The sequence below is a fragment of the Pezoporus wallicus genome, unplaced genomic scaffold (genome assembly GCF_028554395.1).
Source record: "Pezoporus wallicus isolate ANWC-B61680 ecotype Strahan unplaced genomic scaffold, APGP_CSIRO_Pwel_v1 contig_7379, whole genome shotgun sequence".
NCBI lineage: Eukaryota > Metazoa > Chordata > Aves > Psittaciformes > Psittacidae > Pezoporus > Pezoporus wallicus.
Window position 1 is genome coordinate 1,175,889 of NW_026642884.1, and position 16,546 is coordinate 1,192,434.

The window sequence follows — 16,546 nt, forward strand, 5'->3', positions numbered from 1 at the left end:
GGGTTGCCCAGCTGCATTGCAATGCACAGCTTTTGCAGGTTTGCCCAAGGAACACCACATTGCAATAAACCCAACATTAATTCATTAGTTCTAGCTTTGCAGGCAATGCTAGAACTTAGGGGTTTGCTATAGCCATATTAATGCAGGGTTGCATACAAAAAATAAGAGACAAATCTAGCAGATTAATGGCCAAAGCTGAATTCAGAATACCAATCTGAGCAGCAGTTCCACACTGTGTGGTTCTTGAGCACCAAGGAGTCTCCAGCAACATGAACCCATCCAGCAACAGAAGCCAGGTACAGATTTAAGCCCCGACTCTCAGGTCGGCCAGACAAGCATTAAACATGCACAACCACACCTGAAATCTGTTTGTGCCCAGCATCAGATTGGGAGGTAAGAATCAAGCCATGCCTGTTTTGTTATGCCAATTAGCTGTCTGGAAAGTTAACAAAGGTTTGTACAAGCCAAGTTGATGTGACAGTCTATAGCAGCTTGGGTTTACCACACAAAAGCCATTTACACAAGTTTAAAGCCACTGTGCACCTCAACAAAGGCCTTTTGACATCTGTTGTAGTCCACTGTACAAATACATTCACAGTATAATCTTCACCTCTGATCCATAGAAAGTCTCTACCATCTTCTGCAGCCAGAGGCAAATACTATATGGTAGCTCTAACGCCAAGGGCCACTTTGCCATGGCTCTTTCACAGCTAGTATGGCACGCTTTTCCTAGGGCACAGGGCTTTTGCATATACCAGCACAGCCGCTTGCACATCCTTCAGCTGGGGTCAAAAAGCTGCCCGTCCCCATCTTATCCCCTGCTCCATCTGCTGACACAACCACATGCAGTGTTATTTTCAAAGCTGTCTCTGCCAAAACAAGGCCAGGTGAAGGGTTTCAGCTATCAGGCTTACTCCAACACAGCTTAATTCTTTTCTGACACAGCAATTAGTGGCACTAGCATAAGTGCATTTATTCTGAGACTTCTGCACCTACCCCTGCCATGCTCTATTACTTCCATTTGATTACAACAAGCTCTACAGCACACACAGCAATTACGCAGGTGACTCCCCTCTGGTCAAAAACAAGGCAGAGTCCCAAATTCCAAGAAAAAAATTTAAAGATCATCTCTTGAAAAATATGGGGCTTCTACAGCCCTTTCATCTCTTTAAATCCAATTCAGTCTCTGCAAATGGAAGGAGAGAGGAAAGCAGGTATGAGCAGTAGCTTCTCAGTACTCAAATTCCTCTCATACTTCCACAACAATCTGCAAAGAAAAAACAGCTGGAATGGAACCTTTTCCCTTTCCCAGAGAGACAGCAAATTTAACTATCGAAATATACCTTCCCATATTACGCATCCTTGTTTATGTTTTAATATGTATGTAAAATGAGACAAGTAAAAGAAGAGGCCTCTGGTCCTGCTTTTATTTTTGCCTTAGCAGATTTCTGTGAAAGTATGAATGGCATCTTAGTCCTGGGAGCCTAATGGTTTTTACATACAAGAACCCACAGGTTTTTATATACATGAATGGCAAACAGTCAAGGAAAAGACCCAAGTGTATTATCTGGCTCTGCAGGTAATTACCTCCCTGAAAGCCTCACTCACACAGCTCCAACACAATTCACCTCTCCTCAGGCAGCCTGGCAGAAGCTGCACTGCTGCCCAGGCCTGAGCTCCCTAGGCAGGCACAAGACATCCTTGCTTTGAATCCAGGGCAAAGTGGATGTTCTCAGTACCAGAAGAACAGGAAACTCACAGATTGCTAACGAGGATGGCATCTTGTTTAGGGGATACATTTCCAAATTCTGCAAGTAGCTATGCAGAGGTCCACCCTTACTGCTCAATTCTCCAAATTTCTACTCAACTTTGCCCTTAACAATATTGGTCAGATGACATTTTAGCCTATTCACTTGAATTTCTCCAGACCCACAAGCAAGTTTTAAATCTCTCACTTGTTCTGTGGGTCTCCCCACTGCCTGGTGCTAAAGCTTTTCTCAAAATGTCCTGCTAAAACAGCAGCAGCAATGGAGAAGCAAAAAGTAGCCAACCTTGAAAGGTTCACAAGTCACTCAGAGCAATGTTTAAGTAGGTATAGCAGAATTTATTAACCTTTGTAATATACCACAATGGTGCTGAGACTGACAAAATTATGCTACAACTGAGCCATGTACAGCCTAACAGTGTCATGATGCTTTCAGCAAGCTTCCACCCATGGTGAACAAGGTCTTGCAGGAACCTGGGGAGGGAAGAGTATGTGTGCACGGAGCTCAGGGCACAGGAGGAAGGTAAGAAACCTCAAAATAAGCGAGAGCATTGTGAAATTTTCCTATAGCAAAGTACCAACCAAAGCGTTCCTGCAAGAATATATTACATTTCTGGAAGTAGGAGTATTAGCCTCATTCACATTACAATTTCTTTCCCTACAAGAATAAATTTGGTTATTCTTAGTATGAACACCATAAAAGTTACTTTATCCAGACTTATTTTTAAATGTGTATTTTAACAGATGAGAACAGAATCCTTCTGCCAAAGACAGGTATTAACCCAGGAGAATCTAGCTTCAGACTCCTTAACTACACAAGATTTCACTGAAGTATGCGCCCGCAGTCCTTCACCCTGTTTCGAAAGGAACAAAGGAAGAGGAAATGACTAATCAAAGCAGCAGCACATTAATATACCTTGGTATGTGGAAAGGGAAAATTGTAGTGGGTATTTTTAACATTCCCAACAGGGGAAGGTACTGCCACGTGTACACCAGCTGCCACAGAGGCTCAGCAGCTCCTGGAAGCAGCAAGGGAAGCTGCGTCTAGAACAGGAGTTCTGTATTTTCTACTGCATGCATTGTTCGCAAGTCAGCTGATGATGCCTTTGCTTAATGACACACCTAGAACAGAGGCACAGCTGGGGCAAACAGCAATGCCTCTGTGATAATAGGTGCACTTTGACTTCAATTGTAGGAGAAACAGCCTGGAGAGGTGCTCCAGAGGTAAAAGGTGAGAGCTTCTCAGAGCACTGTTCCACTGGCAGGCACTCCTACAAGTCCCACTGCCACTCAGCTCTGCCGAGCAAAGGACAGAATCACAGGATATGAAAAGCTGGAAAGGACCTTAAGATCATCCAGTTCCAACCCCCCTGCCATGGGCAGGGACACCTCACACTAAACCATGTCACCCAAGGCTCTGTCCAACCCAGCCTTGAACACAGTCAGGGACAAAGTATTTACCAGTTCTCTGGGCAACCCATTCCAGTGCCTCACCACCCTCACAGTAAAGAATTTCTTCCTTACATGTAACCTGAACTTCCCCTGTTGCAGTCTGAACTCATCACCCCTTGTCCTATCGCTACAGTCTCCAGTGAATCCTTCTCCAGTATCTTTGTAGGCCCCCTTTGGATATTGCAAGGCTACTATGAGACAGGAGAAAAGAAACCTCTCCCTGTGCCACGTGGTATCTTGCAAGTCACAGCTCACCCACATACAACAGAGCACAACCCCTTCCTGTACCTTCCCAAGCTTCTCAAAGCTCTGCATTGCCTGTACACACACAGGGGCCACACTGCCAGCAAAACACTACACCTTCAAGTGTTTCCTTGCAATTACTTTGCCACTGCACCTACAAAGCCAAGCCACCAATATCCCAGTACAACTAGATATAATAGCTGGGTTTTAATCCCACACTCCCACTGCCAGCTGCCTCCTTTGGAAGCTCTTTGGGGCAGTCACAGTAACAGGTTCACTCAGACCAACTGGGCAGAGGCCTGAAGGACTACTGTGATAATCTCAAAATTGGAACTTTCAAACCCCCTCCTATAAGAGATCAAACCAAATGAACCTAGCAAGTGCCCACTATGGGCATTTGTGCAGAGGGATGGCACAGCACAAAAGCATTGCTCACTCAGGCAGGAGCTGGACTGCTGCCTGTCCAGCTGCAATTGTTCCTACATGTCATAATTAAGGGCTACAAAAATTTACTCTTTTTCTAATGCCAAACCCCAAAAGACTTGTTGTAACAAAGTAATTTTAAATGCTACATGGAAAGCGGCTGCTGAACCAACTGTAGTCATTCAGATCCCCTAGTTCCAACACTGCTCAATGCAAAAAGATATAGAGAAACTAATCTTTAATGTTCTTGCAGAGCAATCAGCCACCCAGAACACAGCTAGAAGCCTGAAGCTTAAGCAGGTCTTCACCCTGATACTGCAAAATGACAACCCTGGTCATTCCACCAACAAGATTTTCCCATTATTTCTGTTCAGTGTGCTGTTAAACACAACTATACAAAGAGACTGGACCACTGACAAAAAAGTGCTTCGTTAACCTCTCGGTGACTCAACAATCCTATTGTTAAACCACAGTGGACAAAAGGAGAAGCCAACAGCAGATGGATGCTCTCATCTATTTGAATTCTTTGAGGAATATGATATTGACCTGCCTTGGAAACAGGCTGCAAGCTAAAGGAGAGTTGTTAACTCACAGAGGGAAATCAAAACTCTTAAGTGATTGTGAATCATATCAGATCTAGACGCTTTCATGTGGTTTCTTCTAACTACCTGAAGTTTAAGATATTATTTACTGTATTACATTATGTCTAAGCAGTCGAGTGATTTCAGTTTTCTCTAAAGAGAGGAAAGCATGATTGCTGCATCAAAATTACTGTAAATAAGGCACAGACCTTGCTAAATGAGAGCATCAGAAAGCAGCATTTGAAACAAGACTGCTGTGCCCCATTATCTGGCTAAATCTTGATAAACCTTTAGCTGGAAAAGGAGATAAAATCAACAGGCAAAATTTTTCGCTCTCCTCACCACATACAGTACAGTGGGAGGAAAAAAAAGTAGAAACAAGTATGCACCAATTAAATAACCAAAGTTCAGGGTAGTAATAAATTTTCAAATATGCCAAGAGTTTGAAACGCAGGAGTATGCAGTTAGTTCTCAAGATTTTAAAAGGGCAACTTCAGTTTAGGCTAGACTATAGAAGGAATGTAGACTGAACATACAGAAATCAAAGTTCATATAAGTTGACAGAGGCATCACAAGTAAGAGTTATCATCAGCATGTGCAGCACAACTACCAAACTAGGACTCAGAAAACGTGAGTACTACGAGCCTCCCCAGCCTGGAAATGCCCCCTCTTCAGCCTACACAGCTGGGCAAGCACTACATCAGCATGCCTATTTTTGCTTTTAATACAGTAAAACACAGCTGTGGCTCAGAAACACACAAAGCCATCAGAAAACCCAAAGAGCCAGGCCTGAGCTAGCACTACCTGCCACACTTGCTTCCCTCTGAGCACGTACAGCTATGCTGACCCAAACTACACCCAAGCAAATACAGGCCATACCCATAGATCAGCTTCCTCCAGCTCCTACCTTGCAGGGTGGGGTCCAAGCCAGAGGACAATGCTGGCATAGAAGCAAATGGGTAGGACCTGGCTATGAATGCATTTTGTCTGCAAGTCAGAAAACTCTAAACCACCAATCCAACAAGGTGCTCAGTGCTGTAATGGTGAATCTGCAGCCTCCATACACAGCATGGGTGCTGTGCTTTATTTCACCTGGCAGTAGAGCAGCAGCAGACTCCTACTCGCCACTCTTGCCACTTAGAGATGAACCAGAGCCCTAGGACTCCAGGGAACATGTTTAAGTGATACAAGAGGCTTCTACCACTCACTATTTTGCTAGCAGCAATTTTTATCCACAGTCACATTAGAAATGACACCTGCAAAAGAGGGTTGGATTTTATTACAACTGTGAACTAACTTAAAAATCATTTGCCAGATTAAAACATTGCTCATGCTGTTTTTATGAAACCTTCGAAAACAGGGAATATGTAGAGGTACATTCAGGACTGAACTTGAACCACATAAGCTTCTGTCGATGATAAGCTTCCTACAACACTAGTATTTTGACTTTCTGCTCCAGCACAAACTTGTACCTGATGAAGTCTAAACAGACTGCTATCCCCAAGACTTCCACAGCAGACATGAGTGAGTTTGACTGCTCTGCAGCAAAGCTGTCCTTCAAGCTTATCCTAAAGCATGTTATCATACAGGCATAAATATACCATTTCTATATCCAAGCTAGATCTCTAATGCTGTAGAACATGGTGCTGTTGATACTCTTAAAGTTTCAGAATGGTTAATGAACAAAAGAGGCTTTAGAAGCAAATCCTTACAGCACTGGCACCATACAAATTACCCCAGTGTATTCTGAAGTATAAATTGCATTATGAGCTGGAACTTTCAACTCAATTTAAAAGCACAACATAATTTTAAGAAATTGCTGCTTAACTGTGGTCATTTTCCTACTGAGATAGGTGAAGCATTAAGGTCCCTCTCCACTGTCATTTGAGGCACTGCATGTAGCCCATTTACAAAGGGGGGCTCTACCAGCTCACCTCATCATCTAACCAAGCATCTCTTGCTACAACAGGGACCTCATCGGCCATAGCTCCACAAGATACCACCACTTCCACACCAAGGAGATCTGCTCCTAAACAGTAGCACTACACATTCCTATCCATAAGGTTTCTTTTCACCTTGTTAACCATTCTGTGCTTCGGTCTGCTGAAGGACCACACACATAACACATACAGCAACAATACACAGTGCCAACTCAGAATGGAATCTCAGACCCACCTTTAGGATCTGGGTGAGCACCTTTAGAAGGTCACAGGTACTCAGGAACCAGTGCAGTATTTTAGCAGCCTCCACAGCACCACTTAAAACATCCTGAGTAGGAAGCTAAACTCCCCTCCTACATCAGGGAAGAGGCTTCAGCTCCTCCACAGACTTGCTTACACAGACCTGAATTACTCCTTCACCACATGGTCCATGGTTCTTTTACCACCTTCCTCATGTGGTTTTTGAGCCCCAGATGAGTGATGCTGAGGCTTGCTAATATTCCTCTGAGCAGCAGCAGCCACTCAGCAAACCCCACAATACTCCTTAGCCATACTGGTCCCCAGTTCCACAATTCAGGTCACTGCATAACCCCAGATACAGCACAATGTTGGGAGTTGAACAACAACACACAAGAACCCCCCAAAAGATGTGCTCAATGTGTGCATCTCTATGGGTTTCCTCTACTTGTGATCATAAGGACAAAACTTGTAAGAGCTTCCTAAAGGGACTTCAAATACGCTTTTCACTGTTTTCATAATTTTGAGTTCAAGTCAATAACCCAAAAACCCAGAGCCCTCCCCCAAAAACAGTCTCATAACACATGCATGCACACATGCCCCAATGCACCCAGCTTTAGTGATGAGCACAGTACTCATCTGAACTCGAGAACATGCCAGGTTGTTAAAAAGACCTAAAACTGCTCAGCAACAGAAATGCAAAGTAATTGAGGTCATTTCTCTCATGCTTCTCTGGGTTCTCACTCCCCTTGTTTTGCTGCCCCACAACCTGCTCCTTCTTTGGCATGCGAGGACTGATCAAACACTTTACCACATCCACAAAAATCTAAACTTACTAGCCTCCAACTTCAGTTAGACTTTAAACTATTACTCCAGTAGCCTGTAATGGGGAGTGAGGATTAAGAAATGTACTTAGAAATAGGTACACTGGACCAGAAGCCAAAGAATTCTTCCTCTGCCCACACAAGCAGCATGGAAAAAAGGTACAAACTGGGAGATCAAGGGTTGGAGACTGAAAAGGCAGGCTTGTAATGGAAATATCTGCCCAAGAATTTTCACAAGCCTTTAAAACTTCTGAAACCTAACCCCTTCACTAGCACTTTTCACATGCCTCAGACTGCAGACCAGGTTATGCAAGCTGTAATTATGCCTCTGGAACCCTCCCCACCCACTCACACCACTCCGCACCTCACCAAATCCACATGTGGAAGTACACCAAGGTGTAGAAGTCACCTACCTGTCCCTCCCATAACTGGCCGAGTGTACTGCCATGTGTGCAGAGAAAGCCCAGCTTCGATGTGCATCTTGAACTAGGCTCTAACTCATTAAAAGCTACTTTTAAAAAAACAACAAACTGTTTTTACATATGCACACATTAAGCTGTAAAGAGGTTTACTAAATCTAGCACACAATCCAATCCTAACAGTAGTGCAGCACAGGCTGTAGATAGGGTGTAGATGGGGTGAAGGTAACAAGGGAGAACTGTCAGTACTCCCACTGAGCTGCCATGAGAAAATCCAGGGAACCCAGTAAAACCCTAAAACAACCTCCATAAATCCTCCCTGCAGCTTGGTGGTTTCCAAGGCTTTGGAAGACCTCTGCCTCTCTTCTGGGCAATGCTCCTCATTGTCCACACTAGGACAGGCTTGCCAAGGGCACCTTCTCAATATTCAAGCAAACAGCTCCTCATTGGTCAGAGCTTGAACTTGAAGTGAATCTTTGATGCACCTCCACCATTTACAGTAATAAATACAAGACAAGGCAGCACAAACAGAAAAAGCAGCAGTTCTTTATCAGTTCATCACAGCTGAAGCCACACATGCTGGCAACAGGTATTTGCACAAATGTCAGTAGGTGTACTATGCAATACAGCATTCACCCACAAACACCACTTACTGTCAGCATCCCAGCACCACACCTCACTGAAACACAGACACTGCCTGGTCCTGGAGAAGGACGTGCCAAGTGTCCCCAGAAGACAGCAAGTTAAAGGAGGCAGAAGAGTTCCTGCCTAATCCTAGGGGAAAAGGCCCTTCCTGGCACAGCACCGCTACACTGTTCACTTCCCAGATTTGAAAATGCCCTGTGAAAGATAACTGGGTATGACCTGCTGTAGCCATGGTGCTGCTCTCAGGTATCACTGGAGCTGAAATGTGGAAGGGCAGAAGAGATGATGCAGTTGGTTTCACACATCTCATTTTAGGTCCATGCATAGCATAGCATTAGGGGAAAAGCAATGCCTACATGAAAGCCAAGCTGGGATGACCCCATGTAACATAAGCAATGACTTGGTGGACAACACAGTGGTAATCATCACAGCAGCCTTTCAAACCCTTCTGGGACCCAGGAAGAAATACTGCTTTCTGGGACCCAGGAAGAAATACTGCTTTCTGGGACCCAGGAAGAAATACTGCTTTCTGGGACCCAGGAAGAAATACTGCTTTCTGGGACCCAGGAAGAAATACTGCTTTCTGGGACCCAGGAAGAAATACTGCTTTCTGGGACCCAGGAAGAAATACTGCTTTCTGGGACCCAGGAAGAAATACTGCTTTCTGGGACCCAGGAAGAAATACTGCTTTCTGGGACCCAGGAAGAAATACTGCTTTCTGGGACCCAGGAAGAAATACTGCTTTCTGAGACCCAGGAAGAAATACTGCTTTCTGGGACCAGTCTTGGCTTCCCACCCCTGTTGCAGCAGAGATCCTGAAAGGAAGACACATGCAGGAGCAGCCTTGCTACCACAGAAGAGCCCTTTCCCACTCACCCACCAGCCAACTGCCAGCACAAAGCCCAGGCAGCATGGTCCTGGCCAGAACATCATTAGGAGCTGGTGACCTCTCAGCATCTTCAACTGCAGGCAACTGGCTTCTGCTTTCCCTTCTGTTAAATGGAAGGTAAGTGCCTCCATCCTGCCTACTCACAAGGGTAGACAGACCTCACCAAGCAACAGCCTGGCAGCAGCACAGGGCAGGTACCCAGCAGAGATCCATGTGAGCCAAATGCAAGTTATTGGCTTTAAACACGCCTGCTACTAGCACTCTCCACCACAGGCTCAGGAACCCTTCACTTCCTCCAATAAACTGGACTTTTTTCTTTGTAATTACAGAGTATGGCCTTTTAAACTTAAAACCCCACAGCAAATAGGCTGAGGGGAAAAATAAAACTCATAGATTAAGCCAGCAACAATAAAATTACCAGTTAACTGATATTATAGGCTCTCTTATCAGTCAGTCACGATCCGGTCCAATCCTGAAGAGCTGCACCTTGTGCAATAGCTTAGTCATCATCTTCCTTGACAGCTACGCACTTGCAAATAGATTACGAGTCCACTCACATTTTCCCAGGAACATTTTCTTCCCCGCCCTACTACAAGCAGGACAGCAGCAGAGCACTGCCAAGCCAAGGAGCAAGCAGCTTGCTCCCTCGCAGGGGAGAAGATAGCGCTTTTATCTCCTGGACTCAACAACTTCCTTTCTGTGCAGTTGCAGGCAGACAAAAAGACACCTTTACACAGACTGGAACGAGATGTACCAAAATTTGTCACATCCCTGAAATAAAATACCCTGCTTGCCATTTTCAGTCCATATGGGAGAGTGGAAAGCAGTATTAAGCCAGCATTCTTCTATCAGAAAGCCTTGCAGGGTTGGATTTGGAAGCAAAGGAATAAGTAGCCCAAAATAACTCTGGTTCAGTTTATATTGCTCTGGCGGGTGACACAGCTAAACAAAATAACACTGGACTGAGGTACTTCCCCTCCATGGGATGGGAGCTGGATTGTTTTTAGAAGTGCCATGGATCACGGGCATAAATATACCAGGCTTTAAAAGCCTTCAACACCCACGTAATTCTGACTCAAGCTTTATTTTCTCTGGGTCATTCAACACACGCTCAACAAACTGGAGACCAGATAGGCAGGCTGAAAAGGTGAGCTACTCAATATGCACCATCCAAAAAACAACATGTGTTTTGCTAGGCATCAACACACCTGAGACGGAAAAAGCCTTCCCTTATGCTCAACCAGTCATTCAACTACAACTTGAAGGAAATCAGGAGTTTTGCTCTATTTCCTCAACTTTACAGCATAAAAGGGCTTAAAGATGTTTCCTGCAGCAAGGGAGCTGTTAGCAATGTACTGGCTGTTCTCAAGTAGAGCAGTGATTTGTGGGATTGCCTGACTGCGAGCTGAACCAGACAGTGCAGTGCAGGCAGTAGCAGCCGCCAGGAGGGAGGGGTCCAACAGGAAAGAGCAAAAACCTGCAAGAAGTGCTTCTTTCCATACTTTACTACCATTGAAAATCCTGCACGCCTGACAGAAACAGCAGCAGGGAGTTCTTACTAACAGCAGAGGACAAGGCTATTTTTAATAGGGATTACTAGTGCAAGAAAATGAGTAGCTTGCCCACATTACTAATTTACAGCACTTTCCCCGAGTTATAACACAGCCTCAGTGATCTACAAGCAAAGATGTGGTTTCATTTGAAAAAGAAAAAATGCTACTCTTCTAAATAAGTCGTCTTGGAAATAAAAGGGAATTTAGAGCTGTGATTTTTGATAAGCAGGGTAGCCACAAAGCACTAACAAAACCAAAGAACACTGCAAAAAACAAGAAGGGCGGCATACAAGTAACTATTTTACTTCTGATTAACCCACAAGCCTTAAAGTTGCCATCCTTCTCCTCTCCCTCCCATCCCACACGCATCACACAGCGAAATTCAAGGCCTGAAGCTCCTAAATTATTTCTTTCCATCATAGTGTTGCAAGGAGACAATATTCTTCATGTTAGAAAGTCAGAGAAGAAACCTTTGAGAGTTTCATGTGCATACATGCTACATTAAATCATTTCTTTTTCCATTTTCCACAGTACCTAAGACACTTAAAAGAAAAATCACCTTTAGTTAAATGGGAAGCATTAAAAAGGATCATGAGATTTGCATTCTTCAGCACCTCAAGATTATTACAGTTTCCACATCTATGACTTCCTCTTCCAACTCCCCATCAAGCTTCAATTGAAGAATGCTTGTATTTGAGAGGATTTTGGCATTTCTCATACCAAGACACTGGAGTGTCCAGGCCAACAAGACAGCAGAATTTATACATTCCCAGGAGATCTCCATTTAATTTTGCTGTATGGATAGACACTGCACCAAGCTTGCACCCTGCCCAGGACCTATATTTAGGTGATGAGATGACCTGACTGTGCCCCCATAAGCTCATTTATTCACTTATTCATTCTAATATAATCTAATTAGACTGCAGCAGTCCTGCACCCAGGCAGCGACCAAGAGAGGACAAATTCAAATGCAGGGAACCTGGCCCAGATGCCGCTTTAGTTCTCACATCAGGGGAAGAAAAACCCTTGCAGAGGAATGACAGGAACTACAATGCCTGCATACCGCCTCCCTGCTTCGAGCAGCACCTGGATTCATTCTGCTTCTCCCCCCCACCAACTAAAGAGCAGTTCTTCAACTGAAGAAGCAGGTGAGTCGAAATCAACATGCAGTGCTTATCAATGTGAACACTGCTGCTCCCACTCCAAACTCATTGAAAATAACAGACACCATGAAGCACCATGGGGTGGGGGAGCAGTGGAATAAAAATCAGGAATCCAAATCTCTCAGGCAGTACCCACACCAGCAGGCACAGATGTGTTCCCAAACAAGAGATCACAGGCATCAGACTGGAGAAGTCCACATGGTAAACGAATTACTTTAAAAGCTCCACTCTGGCAAGAAATAGGAAGTTTTCAAAGCTCAGAAGTCCCTGCTCTCCTGCGAGCAGCTGTAGCATGCAGGCATGTGAACAGGAAGAAGCTTTTACATTTCCAAACCCATAAATAAATATTTCCTTTTTTAAAGGCATCGTGTTTTATTTGCTTGGACATCTCGTGTAACGGTAAGAGAAACGGATTCCTAAGAGTCATGAGCTGGTAATTCTCCAATCTATCATCTCCACAGTTTATGCACGGTGATTTGTGTGGGAAAGATTTAGCCCAGTAGCTCCCTGTCTCATTAGCCTAAAACAATCACCCAACGAATGTCAAAAAAGTTCAGGATCTCAGTGCAGCAACAGACCCCCCCCCCCAAAATTACTCTTTTTAAAGAAATAGTACAATGCTGCTGCTTCGCCAACACAGAGCAGGAAGCTTAACTGCTAAACACAGGTGCATAAAATTACCTTTCTATTAAAAAGGTTTTGATGGGTAAAAGCAAAATTTTTCACTAACAAGGAAATCCCATGAATATAGGTAACAGAACAACAGGAAGAGACTTAAAGACTTTGACTTGTTTAACCTATTAAAACAAGTGGTCAAGAGGGGATCAGACTGCTCTGATTACATCAGGTAGGGAAAACAATGTTTTAAACCAAATGGCAATGCCAGAACAAAACCCAGTTACACAAACAGGCCATAAACACCACGAGGATGGAAATACAGTGATTGCTCCAAGACCAAGAGAAAGCTCTCAACAGCTCTCTTGCAGAGATGCAGCAAAGAATAAACTGAACAAGTTTCACCTTAAAAGCAGTTATGTTACAAAAGGCATAAACAGCACAGATGGGTGCTATAAACAGGGAAGCTAAACTTGATCAGGGGCTCTCTTCCGCTCTCGGGTTCTTACAAACTTGCTTGCTGCTGCAGCTCTTGGAGTGGATAGCAGGAATGAAGAATTACCCTCCTCCTTCCACTCTGTCTTCTTCACCCCTCCAGGATGAGGCAGGGGATATTCATGCTATTTACTCAGGCACGTAACTTGGGTATGATTAGGGAACTAAACTTGGGAGCTGAAGCTCTCACAAAGTCAATGGCAAGAGGTGGGTGTCTTGGCAGCAGCAGGGGAAGGGATTAGGAGCAACCAAGTTTGATGCTTAAAATAAAACACATGTCCTCACTCCCCATGTCCTTATGCTCAAGGGTCTCGGACAAAACCATATTTAATCTATAGGCATCATCTTCAGAATTCATGGGGAATTCCAGTTTCTGAGGGATTTTGTTAACCTTGGGCTTATACCACTGACAGTCAAGCAATGATTAGACACTTTTAAGCAACAACAAAAGCAAGAGCAGATGATGCAAATGAAAGCTGCTACACAGCTAAACAAATACCACAGTTTTACACAGGCTTGAACAAGTCTTTCCCTTTTCTTCAAGGGGTCTCAAAACCAAACTAGTTATCAGGATTAGTTATCTGCAATGGGGATTTTCTGACAGTGGGGGGTAAAGAACCAAATTAAAAGCTAATTGTGTTCTTCATATCCGACTGCTGCTACTGAGAGCAGAAAGCATCTTCTTGAGACTAGACAGATAGGGAAAAAAAAAAAATCAATTAACAAATAAAGGTTAGTAACTCTAACAGGGAATTAGTGTTTCTAGCCAAACCCCAACCTTTCCCTGCTGCAGTTACACACAAAAGTTATTTTAATCACAGTATGCAGAAAGCAGCATCAGCATATGAGGCAAGAGAAAAAATATGTGGTAAAGCAAGTTGCGTAGCCTGTCTGCGGACAGAAATTACAGTGCAGTTATAGGGAAGAGGTCCACAAGGCAGAGAAATGCTTCCAGCCCAAACCAAAGAGGAGGACGTTAACGATTCACCGAGAGAACATGCAAGGAAAATATTTGAAAGAAGGTGGAACATGGGAACTGAATCCCCTTTTACCTTCTGCAGCAATTAATTCAGACTTTTTCAGAGAGGGATTTCTGCCTTGTCATACAGAAAGAGAGGTTAAACAGAATTTGCCAGTTACATCTACTAAACGTCATGCGCATTGTTGGAGACAGGCAGCAATGGAAACACAAGGAAAAAAACATTTTAAGTTCTTTTGAACTACAGCTGAGTATCAGCTTTACATCTCTTCCTTAGCTCACTTCAACGAAGCAAGAAATAATCTTTTGAGTTCTGCTAACAGTGACCTCAAAACACACAGCAGAGCCTTTGGAAAAGGCAGGCTATAAACCGGCAAACCTAAAGCACACAGGTGCATGCACATCACTGGAAAGCAACATTTGGTGCTGCCTAATGCCGAAAAGACACTATGCTACATTATTCTTAATAGCCACCTACTCAATTAAGTTACTTCATCAATTAAAAGTAGCTGGGTACAGAACATATAACCCTGCAGCTCTGTCTTCCCCACCACTATACTTCCCCCCTTAATAACCTGCACGGCAGAGGGAGGCCTCCAGGAATGGAGCAGTAAGTTGTGAGTAGACAGAAAAGACGTGAGGGTACCACCACCTCTGGGGTTACTGCCGCCGCGAGCACCCGGCACCAACGCTGTACCAGGAAGGCAGAGGCAGCTTTAAATAAGATACCCCTGACAAACATCACCTGCGAACACGGGAAAAGGCAGCTGGCTTTCCCGTGCGCGGTTAGCACTACCACAGAAATACAAAATGGGCCGGACTCCTCCAACCGGCAAAGCGCAATGCTTCATTAAAGTTTGCGAGGCCAGCCGGGCGCTGCAGCATTCGGCTCACGCCTAACCTTACCCTGGGGGCCGAAACCCACGGGGAACTCATACACATCACATTCTGGGGACCAATTCGCCCTCAACCGCGCTCCCCAGGTCCGCGCCACCGGCAGCAGGCAGGTACACACGCACACCTACGACCCATACATCATTTTCCCCCATTTTAGCAGTTTCCTTGGCTCGGGAAGGCTCCCAGGGTACGTGCAACGGCGGCACCGACCGCCCCTGCCCGGCGGGGCTGCGCTGCCCCAGCGGCGCGGCTGCCGGAGGACCCCGGCAGCAGCCGCCCCACGGCCGCGAGTGGGAGCGGCTTCTCCCCCCCACCCCCCCGAGCGGGGCCCCCGGTGAAACCCCCGCCCTCAGCGCCCCCAGGGAGGGCGGCGGGGGCCGCCCAGCCGAACCCGCAGCGCGGGGCTCGCCCCGCCGCCCACCTGCCGGCTCCGCGGCTCAGCCACGCAGAGGCCTAGGCCCACCGCCCCTCGCCGGGCAGGCCGCGGGCAGGCCCCGGCCCCAAGCCCAACCCGGCCCTCCACGCCGCCGGGCCGGGCGCTCTCCGGGCGGGACTCACCGTGAGACGCGGAGGGCCAGGCCGAGCTGGGCCGGGCCGTGCAGAGCGGGTCGGCGGAGACGGAGCGGCGGCAAGCCAGTGCTTGCGCGGCGCTGGCGGGCAGGAAGGGAAGGGAAGGAGGGAGGAGGCGGCACCGCACGTCCACCGCGTCTGCCGGCCCCCCCCTCCCGCCTGTTAAAGGCGCGGCGGCGATGGCCGGTGGCACCGCCGCCTCCCGTCCGCCCCGCCCTGCGGGGTCCCCAACCTACCCTGTCGCACCGCGGAGTCACCCCCGCCAGAGCCCACACCGGCGTGGGGAGACCCCGGGTGCCCCGCACGGCTACCTCAGAAACGGGGATTTCCCCCCCTCCGCAGGGAGCCTCCCCGCCGCCATCCCCACGTGTGTGGGTACATCCACCCGGAGCCTTCCGTGTGCGGGGATCCCACCCCCCAGACCTCCTCCATGCGAGGATCCCCAAGGATCCCTCACCCGGGCCTCCCGCAGGCACACTGGGATCCTCCCACTCAGGTTTCCCACCCGAGCAGGGGAATCACCCCCAGCGCCCACTGCTTACACGCACAAGGGTCCCCTATCCATGCAGGGCATCACCTGCCTGGGTGCCCCGTTCTCCCTACTGACCCCCACGCAGTGCACATTGGCTCCTTCCGCACCCCTCTCCACCTCCTTTCTGGAGGGTGGGCAAGCATAGGCACCCCATGGGCCCGGGGCAGGCAGGCACAGTGCACCCCAAGGCCTCCCCCAGGACACCTCCCCCTGACCAGCAAGGGGGGGTGCCCCTGCATTTCTCTTAATTGCCTTAAAACTGCCTGGATATCCAGCATGATTTAGCCCTGCTCGCAGCACAGGACGTACTGAAGGGGCTCATTC

The 16,546-nt window shown here is 46.6% G+C and overlaps 1 protein-coding gene across 11 annotated transcripts in view; it reads right to left on the reverse strand.

Moving 5' to 3' along the window:
- KTN1 (kinectin 1) overlaps positions 1 to 15,835 on the reverse strand; it is an 87,938-nt gene extending 72,103 nt beyond the window's left edge. For 6 of the 11 annotated variants that reach the window (XM_057433084.1, XM_057433087.1, XM_057433088.1 and 3 more), the window contains exon 1: positions 15,679 to 15,834. The gene's annotated coding sequence lies outside the window, so the exon portion shown is untranslated. Of the gene's footprint in view, positions 1 to 15,678 lie in introns of all 11 variants that reach the window. The other 5 variants (XM_057433089.1, XM_057433086.1, XM_057433085.1 and 2 more) reach the window with 2 other exon arrangements.
- Positions 15,836 to 16,546: the final 711 nt, after the last annotated feature.